The sequence below is a fragment of the Haplochromis burtoni genome, unplaced genomic scaffold, assembly GCF_018398535.1.
Source record: "Haplochromis burtoni strain Fernald_Lab_line unplaced genomic scaffold, NCSU_Asbu1 Contig_37, whole genome shotgun sequence".
Lineage (NCBI taxonomy): Eukaryota > Metazoa > Chordata > Actinopteri > Cichliformes > Cichlidae > Haplochromis > Haplochromis burtoni.
The window spans coordinates 1,233,769-1,246,395 of record NW_024582398.1 but is presented as its reverse complement, the minus strand read 5'-3'; the positions used below and the strand labels follow the sequence as shown (position 1 = coordinate 1,246,395).

The window sequence follows — 12,627 nt, the reverse complement described above, 5'->3', positions numbered from 1 at the left end:
GAGCGAGTGAGAGTTTCTGTCATCTGTAATTTTCTTTTCTGTTACAAAATGCAAGTTTTGGAGCATCAAGCAAGCAAACATATCTGTGCAGATGTTTCTCGTCCCCCTATTAAGATGCACAGGAGAGCTCTTCCTGCTTTTGTGTTATGCTGTTGAAAAGTTCATTCGGCTCATATCTACTTTTAGCTGCTGCAGCATCCAAGTTTGTCCTGCGAGCAGAGTGTTTTGCACCGAGCCACATATGGGAGTCATAAAAAACCTCTGTGGGGACTGCAGTTATTAAGCACCCTCGCTTGCTTATTTACATTTTTGCCATGTAATTTCAACGGTCTTGTTGAGTTTCTTCACTTTGCTGTTTTCGGAATTTAAGATAACGGCTGAATGAAAGATTTGAGATGATGTCAAAGTAGGAGGCTATCATTGGCTGATTCACAAGCACTTGATGGCACATAAACACTGAATGAGTGCCTGTATTTGGGAAAATTAAAACTTTCAATTATTGGAACAATTTTGGTGTTGTCAGACAGAGGAGGTCCTGTCCCCTCCTTCCCCATCACCCCACCTCTGTGGGGCCCCAGGTTGGGCTCCTGAATAACCACAGACCCCACCAGGCTGACCTTCTTCTATTCAAGTTGAGGATGTTGAAACACCAGCCGTCAAACAAAAGACACATTGAAACAGAGATCTGCAACCCAGCACGTGTGTCTGAGTGCTGAAGTAGACCATTTATTAACTCTCAGTTTCTTGCTGACCAATGGAAACTGTCGACACAACAAACTAAAGTCGTGAAAAGGACAAGTTTCTGCAGATACACGTATTAGTGAACAAAATCTAAAAATAAAGAGAAGCTAAATATATATATTTTTTAATTAAATCATACATAAAGCATCTTCTACACACTTTAGCAAATCTTTTCTTTTTGTCCAGACTCCAGGCTGGCTTAGGTTTGCATGTGGCACCGTAAGGCTGACAATGGCAACACGTTGTCAGCGCAGGGTGGAGGGTTCTGCTCTTGCTGTCCCACCCGCCCGACGGGCTGAGAGTAAAGGCGGAAGCTGGAAATGACTGTGCCACATGGGAAATTATTCAACTCTCAGATCAGAGAGGACACACAAGAGGCCTCATTACCTCCAGCAGCACTGCTGGTCAGCCTGTGAGAAGACCGAGAGCTGGTGTGTCTTAACTAGCTGATCTCACTTACTACAATCCTGTGTATCATATGCTTCTTTCGTCTGAATTTTTCATCTAAATCCAACGCATGACACATGACGCGTGACACAGAAATACACCCAAAAACTTTAGGAATAAATACTGTTTTCAGAAAGGAAATATGACCACTTTGATCTGTAATACAACAGTAAAAGAAAACCAGTCCCAAAGGTTTGCAGTCTAAGCCTCTTTTTACCAACAGTATGTACTTAAATAGCTGGTAAATAGGCCTGTTAGCTTGTGTATAATATCATAATGTTATTGATTCAGCTTGGGAATTCCACTTGCAGTGAGCAGCTCCTGTGTATGGCGAGCTCTCTGAAGCACTCTAACAGAAAAAAGGTGAACGAGTAAGCAACCGAAAGCTCTTCCTCCGCGGTCAGAGCCTGTGGGAGGTTTGTGTAGGTTTCGCTCAAGGTCCTTTTTGTGTTGTCTTTACTCAAGAGAATAAACTCTTGGGATGAATCACCCTGCTGGTATGGCTATTTTCAAATGGTAAGGAGAGTCGAGGGGTAGAAAGTATGTCACTAGGTAGATATAGCAGTTTAATCATGAGGTTTACCTTTGTGTCAAACAGCGCTTAATAGTCCTGTTATGTTAGTTGTGAGTAATTACAACCTTGTGCAGTGTTGCTGTGACTTTGAGATTGTAACTCGTGCTGGAAAGTAACTAAATGCATTACTCAAGCTACTTCGAGTCCTCTGCAGATATAAATTTTACATACAAAACTGATGAAAAGCAACACATTGTTACAAATGAAGCCCTTATTGGTCCTCTTGGCTTATTGTGACTAAGTGGAAGCGCCAAAAATGCAACAGGTAACATTTCACACATGGTGACCTCTAACATTTAAATTCATTTTACGATTACTTAGTATAATCAGCGAATGTGGTGAGGAAGAAATCCATTTTCTCACTTAAAATAAACAGAATTAACTGTATGGGAAGTTGTTAAGAACTTCAGGGATCTGCTGTAGCAATCACATGGTGAGAGTGGGGAAAAAGAATGTCCTTTTTCAACAAGACGATACACACAGCAAAAACAGACTTGGGGGAGGGAGCAACTGGTTGGTTGTTGATAAATAATCAATCAAAATAAACAAAATAGTCTATGTAAGACATGATGCTTCAGATTGGAGTCACATTAAAGGATCCTGACCCTCAGGTTGAGACACGTTAATCACAGGGCAGCATAAAGGCTTGAAACTAACTTCCACCTTAGCCAGCTACAACACAGAAAACACATTTTACCTATAGTATCTTTTTTACACATCTTGTACTGTTTCGGTAAAGGGAACTGAATGCAGCTGATCTGAATAACAAAATAACCATTTGCGCTACATCATACCCAGCGTATTCTTCTTCCATATGTTATTCTGCATTCCTCGTGTGTATGTGATGATTCGCGACGCTCCACCTCTGTGACACGGAGCTGCAGTAACATGTGTACCGCGCAGATATTCACTGAGGGGTTTTATGGTGGATAGAATGCTCTGACTGTACCTGTCAGCTTGACTGTTGACTGTTAATATGAAGCTTCTATTTTCAAAACACAGCTCAGGGAAAGGGAATCTGTATGTGTGTGTGTGTGCGCGTACTTGCTTTGTGCAGGAGGGAGATACAGAGCATAGCGAGGGATGGGAGAGGTGCTGGGAGTGACGCCAGACCGCACATCATTTAATCATGTTAGCGTGTGCAACCACTTTGTGCATATTTTCGGTTGCATTGGTGATAGGAGTTGTTATTGTACAAACTGTACTCACACCGAGAGAGAGCGAGAGATGGCTTGACAGGAGGGAAGACAGAGATGACAGTTTGATGCAGGAGAGGCAAAATAAATAGCTCTTTGGATTTTTTAGATTTGTGAAATTTCAGTTTTATGGCAGAAAGCGATAACACAGCCTGAGTCTGATTTTCAGTTGCTGCTGCAACTATTAACATCGCTTGAGAAATCCAAAGTCACCACGTTTGAGAGCATTTAAATGTGAGCCGGTGAAAGGATGACCATTGTGCATATTAGCATTGGATTTCAGCATGCTCTTTGGGCTTAATCCCACTGTTGACTTGCCTGCTAAGTACTGAGTGTGTTATTTTTGCTCTTTTTAAAGAGCCCCTCTACATAATCTCACCTAATCTAATCTATCCCCTTTTATAATAGACTCGGAACGATGTGACTTTATAGAAAAAGCTTTAGTGTAGATCCATACCAAACAGACCAGTGTGCTGCTTGCTTCCCCAACCCCTCTGGCAAAGCTCTTGTGAAAATGCATGTGACCTCTGTGCCCCTTGTTAGTCTGAACAATAGGCTTGCCTCCTCTTACAGCTGCAGCCATGCTGGAGGGGAAGTTTGCCAGAACAGAAGACACACACCGTCTGATTAATAGGTTTAAAGACAGCAGGTTTAGCTTCATAGAAGGCACAACATCATTAAAAATATAGATTACATTCAAGTTTTGTTTAGTTGTTTGTGCTCGTTGGTAGGCATGGGAAGCAAATGTGAAATTAAAATACATTTTTTAAATCTAAAACAGATGAAAGGGTTAATCGATTAACTGATTTTCTACTTATTTATTTTTGTTAAAAGTTATACAAATACTTTCTGCAGAGTAAGTTAAATATTCAGACAACCAAATGGACAAAACAATCTCCTTAAAGATGTCAGTCAAATCTTTTTCTAAGAATTCCCAGCATTATAACTGTTAATTGATTATGAAAACAATTCCTTCCTTTATTGCTCATAATTAAAGTGCAATTAAAATCTACTAATTCTTTGTTTGCATGTTTGTTGTTGTCAGCAGGGTTTTAGAATTTCAGTGGACAAATTAGAGCACAAACTGAAAAATAGCTGTGCAAAAAGCAAAAGAAAAAAAAAAAGAATACAATCTGTGAGTCTTAACCCACACAGGATGTAATTGGAGCTTTGTGGGGTTCCCACCAGTCGCAGGCTCATGCATGTTAAATGTGACATGCTGTGAAAAACAGACGCGGATGATGACAGTGCATTGTCGCAGTGTTAAGGCTCTGGATCTTGGAAAACATCCGGTTCTACAAAGTCTCAGCCTTTATAAATTTAAACAAGGTCCAACCGAGGATCCCGTCAAATCTTCCAAGTGTTGCATAGCAGGCATATTCCCCTCTTAAATGTGAGCAAAGACCGAGAAACTAGCTCTCAAAATTTGAAAATGTCTCAAGAGGTGTAATCTCACTATCAAGAAATGGGCACCGGGAAGGCTCCCGAGAGGGCTCTGCTGAAGCATCAGTGTCTAGTGTGCGCTCCAGAGGATTTTTTTTTTTCTTTTTTCGGGGAGACAGAGAGATCTACATCTCTGATGAGTAATGAAGGTGATTCTGAGCAAGTGGTGGAATTACATTCAACAGAGCCCACGGGGGTCCATATCTTATTGTTCTGTGACAGGGAAAATTAACTGGGATTTACTAATACACAGGGAATGTCCTTCCCCCATTCTCTCCTGCGCTCAAAGAAAAGGTCTGAGGGTAATCTCTTTCCCAAGCACCCCCACGCCCCCTCCCTTCCAAAAACACAAATGTCAGATCTTTTCAAGTTTGCTATCGAGATGTAAAACATAAGTAGATAAAATCCCTGACATGTTGCCCCATCTCTCATTCATCTGTTGCCGTATGTTGACACAAAAGACGCGTTCTGCTTAAGTGTTGTTTTGCATTTCACCTGTTCTCCTTTGCATAGTCACTGCGGCAAAGCGTGCAGGTGACCCAAAGTAGATAGGGCTCCATGGCTTTTATTCTCATGGGATCTTTGAGTATTTGTGAGTTTCACGCTTATAAATTGTCATCGTCGGTACTGCTTGTGTGCAGTTTGATTAAATCTGATTGATGCTGGCATAAGACAACAACCCAACAACAGACTAAATATAAAATTTGCATTAATATATTTTGATTGGTGGGTTATAATGCATGCTTTTCCACTTCATTTAAAGCACCCAGACAAGAATAGACACATAAATCTTTGCAAGCCTTTTGCCTGCACTGTGAGTTTACCTTTGTAAAATTAGCATGTATGAAAATCCTGCCCTTGCTTCAAAATATACAAGATACTGGATATATTATTACAGATGAACAGGTAGAACTTGACTTCAATAGTATTATCACAAATCAGCCAGACAAGACCCCAAATTTATAAGCATGACAAGGTAACAAAAATACATGTGCACACACAGAGAAGCAGTGCAAAACCATCAGCAGCCTTCATAAAATCTGAACATGGCAGATCACAGCAGTTATAGCCAGATGTGTACTCTGAGTAAGCAACCAGGCTTGCTTTTTAGGGATTTTTCATATTTGTGCAGTTTTTGGCAAGAAAATAAATTAATAAAAAAAAAATGTTGATCTTTTTGCTCCTATTTAAGTCCTTTTTTTGCCCTGTTTGCAAATCCATCTCATCAAAGACTCAAAAGCTGATTTATTTATTCATTTATCGTTTTTTTCTTCTTGATAATTTAACGTTTGAATCTTTAAAATTGGCACAAATAGAAAAAAACAGCTTGCACAAACTGCCGAGGTCCAAGGTGACATCTTCAGATTGCTTGCTTTGTGCAACCAACAGTCCAAAACCAAAACACATTCAGTTTTCAATTATAGAAAACAGAAAAAGTCATCACACTACAGAAGCTCTTTACAGCTGCTGATCAACTGTTTAATTGAATAATCCTTTAAGCATCTGTTTACCGGAGCTACAATTCTCTCGCTGCGTTTTTAATCCATAATGATTTTTGTTTCTTTTGTGACCCAATCATACTTTATTTTCTCCTCCCTGCTCAAACAAAGTCTTTACTGATGATGAAGTGTGGACAGCCGTGACACCACACCCACAGCCTGTGTGTCAGCTTACACTGTACCCTCATGCTAACGCCGTGTCTGTGTGCGGTCGGTTACCCAGGTGCAAGGCATGCATCACAGACCGGAGCTGATACACTGACGTGACAGCTGTCGGCAGAGAAAGAAGATCACGAGAGAGGTCTCGGTGCTGGATAGGGTGGAATATGTTAACCCTTAACATGCGACTGATGCATTATAGCTCGCAAAAGGCACGCCTTCTGTTCTGAGTTTGCCTTATTTGTACACAATTTTCAGTTGATTGGGATTTAAGCTCTGTAACTTCCCATCTCATAATCCTCAAATCTCAGACCTCTCTTCAGTGTTAATATGAGGCAGACAAATGTTGTCAGTAGTGTAAACAGGCACTGCAGAAAGCTAAAGTCTGGCATTTCCGTGGTGCAGATTTGCTCCAAAGTAAGCAAATATTTACCAAAACACCAGGGTCAGGTGTAGCCCTCAGCTAATTTGGCATAGCTGTGAGAGTACACCTGGTTTGCATCACTCAAAGCATGATGTAGCACAAATCCAAAATTTCTATACGTTTACATTACTATTACTTTTATCTGCAGCACACAGACATTTCATCATATCTGACCATCTAGCATTTTATGTAAATTACAGGCAAAGATCCTAGAGAGCTTTAAATAACTCTAGTGTAAACATGTCCTCCGTGTTTCTTTACGTTCCTTCATCCTTTGGCTTTTGCAAATGAACCGCGACCGCAGACAATAGATTTCTTTCACACTAATAGTAATCAGTGATATCCTAACAGCCACCACTGCTGATGATGAATGCTAATTAATTGGGCAGTGTTCCTGAATGTAAACATGCAGTGCGACACATATGCAGAAACACTTCACACTCCTATTTATAGGTGCCGATTGCATAAGCTCTTTTGCAACAACAGGGTGTTCTCACTTTGTCAGTATCAAACCGAGAAAAACTGTAACTGACCAGATTATTTTTACACGCGCGCACACGTATATTGCACTTCTTCCTGGCATACCGTGTGTGGCCCAATGGGTCCCACGGCTTACAAAAATGTTGACAGTGGACGCTATTTTTGACCATCTGCTCCGAAACGAGGGCATGTTTGAGTCACAGACGCTGTGGTGCGAGGCTGTGCCCGTGATGTGCCTGGCATGTGGAGAGAGTCAGGGAGGGAGGGAGGGAGGGAGGGATAGAGAGAGATGGCTCACCCGAGGGCCCAGCATCCTCCGTGTCACTGTGGAAGTGCACAGTGTGCGGCTGGTTTCACTAATGTGTATTACATTAGCATGGAGGGTGATGGAAGGGGGGAGGCTGTCGAGGGGTGCCAGGGAGTGGTTGATCCTTCACATCTTGGAGGAAGAACAAGAGAGGAGATATCTTTGCGCTTGACTCATCGTCAGTGAGATGAAATAGTGCGAGGTCAGAAAAGTGTCTGCGTCTCATCTCTTTTTCTTGTGTGCGTCTGCGTTATCTGTGAGGCAGGAATGCGAAACCAAATCTGGGGTGTTCTTGGGATGGGTGGGTGGGAGTCACAGCGGGATTCTTTCAGAGAATTACCCCTGTGTGTCGCCACCTCTCACAAAGTTTACGACTTCTTTCTTTGGAGAGTAGTCGGGCCGTTAAACTACTTTGTAAAGTGCTATTTGTTTTTGCATCCCTTTAAAACTGCCTATATTTCTTTAGCTCTTCGACAGCATTTGTGCATATAGACAAATGTTTATCCTCTCTGATGTGGAGATTTCTACCTTTCTAGACATCTTTAAGACTAAGTAATCGCGCGCTGTCTTGCTGTCTCTCAGCATCAGCCATTCTCTTGATTAAGTGATTTAATTATTTAGTCCATAAAATGCCAGAGAAGTATCTATCCCAGTTGTCAGAGAGCTTCTGATGGCATCTGTAAGTTCTAAACTGAATGATGTTTTAACTCAGAAATAAAGTTTAACCTGCTTAGAGGGGAAGTATTTCAAGCTGGCTTTTAACAGTTAAGCAATTATCCAAGAAATGGCTTAATGACAATCATTTTTTAATTTGGGATGCACAGATATATTGGCCAGTATCAGTGTTTTTCTGAGGTGTCACATTAGATTTGTGCTGGCTAAATGTTCAAAGACTTTTAAGCAGTTCAGCGAGAGCTAAAGAAGTGAGCCAGAGTATTATTTTAACCATCAGCATGAGTGTAACACCACGCCTCCTGAACTCTGTTTAAACGCACTGATCCCTAAACAGGAAGTTAAGAGTTACCGCTTTTACGTTAACTCTGAGGTTTTGCTTGAGGTCAAACACCACAACGTGGCTTTGCTGTAACAAGGACCACCTGAGTTCACCGTTAAATCCTCAGCACTTTGTGGCTTTGCTGCTCTTGATTTTATTTTTCTGGCACCAGCTGATGTCAAGGAGCAAATTGAAAAAGCAAATTACTGCGGGCTGCGTATCCTTCGTCGTCTTTGTGTGCACTTCCTTCGGAGGAGGGAGGTGGAGAAGATCATGTGAGCTGTAATTATATTTATGTTGGGCCCCATTCAATCTGTCACAGTAAATTTTGCCCGACTTGTCATATTGTAAATCATTACAGCGGATTAAATGCTGGTTATGAACTCAAAAGGCCGGGAAAGGATTCTTTTTATTTATTTTTTTGTCCTTGTGATCGCTGTATTTGTTTGTTTGTGACAAGCTAGTTGTGCCTGATATTGGCGGTACAGTGTTTTCTACATGTGTTCAATAAATTTTAATTGGGTGCAGAATGGGTAATGTCACCGATGTTTGCTTTGAAGAAAATCCCTTTCAAAAGGGCAGGCAGCCTTCCAAAAGTGAAAGAATACCTCTGAAAGGCTTCGTGTTTCACAAGCCGTCCTGCGCATTTTGTTTTCTCATTTGTCTGGGATCAAAGACGGCGATGAGCACCGATGGAAAGTTTGACTCTTTTTCTGGGAAGGGGCTTCTTTCAGGAAAGTGCGAGAGAAAAGTGTGTGTGTGTCAATCAGCTGCTGAGTGCCAAAGCAGGAGAGACTGATGAAAGAGTAATTGGTTTTGCATGTTTCACATACACTCGGCGTCCAAACTACGATAGTGATGGACTGTACTCTTTCCTATGGCAGGACTTAGCTGCCACAGTGAGATTCATAAATATCCTCATGATTAGCTGGGCTCCTCACTCATTAGTAAGTGGTACGAATCGTTACTCCCAAGTCACTAAAAAGATTAGTTCAGAATGAATAAACTTTTCATGCTGCTTGCACTTCGGCTGCTCTCAGACAACAATAGTATTGTTAGGTTTCATTTTACTCGTCCCTCATGAATTTTCAGCAGTTAAATCAACTTACAGCAGCGAGTTGTCATACATGCGTTCTGCCACTCTTGAGCACAAAGACTGGATGCAAGCCTCACATGTCGGAGCAGTTGCTTCATTTGTCTAGAAAATCACTTGTTTGGAGAAGCCCTGAATGTTGCATCCCGTGATTTGTATGCGAATAACATCTACCCAAATAAAGCTTTGGAAATTTCCCTAATGTTCACTGCAGCAAAATCACATTTCAGCCTTATTTATGCTGCTGTCTATACCTGAAGACATAATTTCATACCTAATTTTTTATACACTCTCTTAACCTGCTATATATTATGGATTTGAGCTTGCCAGGACTTCTAAGAAGGAAACTATGAATTATTTGTGTCATTACTTTTGCTGCTGATAGTTTGAAATGTTTTGCATAATAAACAGCCGAGACAACAAGTGAAAAATTAATGAGCAATATTGTTCAAAGATACAGTTTATGATGCGTGTGATGTGATGCTTGCTGATGACCAAAAAAGAAAAGAAAGAAAAGAAACGCTATTGTTTTTGGAATGACTGTCAACCATCAATTTTCATAACGTCATTGTTCGGCTACGGAGTATTTATTTTCATTAATCTCCACAGTTTGTATTGTCATGTTAATTTACTCGACAAGTCTCACTACAGTGTGAGATTTTAAGAACAATGAGGATGAAAGCCAAGAAGGCAAGGCTCATATCAGCCGAGGAGGATATTGGAGAGGAGTAGTCTACACTTTGCCGAACTCCCAAAGCTTCTTTTTTAATATTTAGCTCCTGTCAGTTAAAATCAAAAAGTTTCTCACTTTCTCTAAAGCTCGCACAGAAAGAGAGAGAGCGAGAGGGGGAAGCTGCTTCACGGGTGAAAGCCCTCACACATGAATATTTAATGGTTGCATTTTAACCAGAGTCATAAAATCCAAGAGGATGTGGCTGAAAAGAGAGCAGTGAGGAGTGTGCAAAGTAGGCTACATTGTTTCTTTATAGTCTGAGCTGGATGCCTGAAAGTCATGTAACTCTTCTCAGGCTGCAATAGTGAATCAAATATGTGGATTGTGTCGGGCTAATTTAAGGCCTGGGCCACGTTTAGCAACGTGTTGCGGCCTGTTTTTGCAGGGTAAGCAGCTTGTTGTACAGGAGGATGAAGAAATCTTGGACCTTAAGGGGCTAAATTGAAAATGTTTCATTTTGACACTTCCTCAATGCACTCAGGAAAATGAATTTCATATACTTAATCCATTTGGCCAGTTGACCAAATTGTGAGGAAACATCTATTCAATACGCATCAGTTTTAGCTTAATGGAGCTGGAGCCAAAAAAAAGAAGAAGAGGAGATGAGGGTATCTGTGTGTATTTAATATGCAACCTCTCCTTCTTCCTCTACTTCTAGTCTTGTCATGCATTTTTAAAATTCTGTTCAGCCCTCCGCTGAGCCAGACTTGCAGCCGACAGACACTGAGCTGATTGTTAAGTTTGATAAAGCTCTGCGTTTGTGTGTAGCTGGGGTTATTTTTGTGTACGTAAGCTTTACTTCACAGAGGTAATCATTTGTCATCCAATATTGAATCAAGTTAAATGGACTCATAAATTGCAATCACTTAACTCAGCCCAACTATTATGTTTAATATTGCTTTGTGGGAAAAGGTCAGCCGGCAGTGGATCAGGTTCCAGCAACACAGATAATTCAGCTGCCTTTTATGAGTCTTTTAAAGCTCCGGAAGGAGAAAAAAAATCAGCACCCAGGAAAAAACTGACTGTACACTACTTAACAGCGGGAGCGCAGGATACGCAGCAGCTCCTGTTTATGTTTTCTATCCTTGAATATCCTTAATGCTGTGTTTAAAGTGTGTGTGGCTGGCAGGTTGCAGATAAAACACAGTGGATGCCCTTAAGGGAAACATAATAAAAGGCTTTCCCCTCTGAAAGGTCCAAAGTGCAGTTGTCCACTCTGCACAGCAACAATGGAGCGCTTGTGCAAACGGAGCCATCAGTGGCACTGGCAAGCTTGGCAAACCAGCTTATCAGGAGGCAGGGTGCACTGAGTAGTGGGGGGGGGGATAGAGTATGTGTTTTTGTGTGTGTGCGTGTTACTTTGTTTTGTCCAGAAGCACTGACCTCTTAATTAATTCATGGCTCCTCTTGTTTTTCTTGCATGTGTTTGTGTGCATACACGTTTATGTATTCGATCATGTGGAGCATGCTAACGGCTAACCAATACCGTTAAGGGAATACTACACCAAAAATCTTACCGAATAACACAGTGAGTGCCGAAAACTACCTGGTTTTAGCAATCGTGCCACCATCATGTGATATCATAAATCAGTGTGGCAAGTGGCATTTGCATGTCCTAGACCAGAAGGTGATGAATTCAGTGAAAATTTTGTTTCCTTGAACCCGTGTCCACAGCACAAGTAGCACTGCTTCACTGAAAATGTGCCATATTTGCAGGGTATCTGCTGATCAGCAGGTTGTTGTTCCGAGCCGTGCCTCCTTCAGTCTATATGTTGAAGTATTTTCAGCCAAGACACTGAACCCCGAGTTGCCCCCAAGGAATTTACTGGAGTGTTTATGTATTTTTAAAAAAGGCACTTGTAGTAAGTAAGCTCTTTGAGTGCTCAAATTGAGTATATAAGTACCAGCCCATTTACCATTTATTACAAATTATTGTATAACTGGATTTGGCTGGAAAGGCTTAAATCTTCTTTGAGGAAGCCGAAGAATTCAAGTAAGAAATCTGCAGAGAGCTAATCTCGCATAAATGTTAACATGATGTTAAATCTTAGATCAACAATATTAGAGTTTACCACACGAGCAAGAAGCTGGGCTGGTGCATCAGCAGAGTAATTGGGAAAGAATCTGAGGTTAAATGAAATGCTTTACTAATCAGACAGAGTTTTGATCATTGATATTTGAAGTCTTAAATATTGTTGTCCTAACAAATAGTTTTAAAAAATTCAACTTAAGGCGTAATGAGAAGTGTTGCTTAATTGATTGGGTCTTATTAGCCAGCTGGTAGTCACACAAGTGTGAATGAACCAATGATTGTGATGCACGAATCAAGCGCCTGATGACAATCAGGGAATCCCAGCACTGATTTACTGTCCAATAGCAGGCTTAAAAGGTAGCTCTGAAAAGTCTGGAGTTACAGTTTCCATGCTTTAAAGTCCCCGAGCATGGAGAGAGAGATGCGGAAAATGTTAGTCAACCACCCATTTAACCCTGGAATATTACTGAGCAGATGTTAAATGGCTGTCATCGGTCAGGTCAGC

At 41.1% G+C, this 12,627-nt stretch overlaps 1 protein-coding gene across 3 annotated transcripts in view; it reads left to right on the top strand.

The window, feature by feature from the left end:
* Positions 1 to 12,627, top strand: part of LOC102310819 (zinc finger MIZ domain-containing protein 1) — a 109,201-nt gene that overhangs the window by 1,157 nt on the left and 95,417 nt on the right. The window lies entirely within an intron of this gene.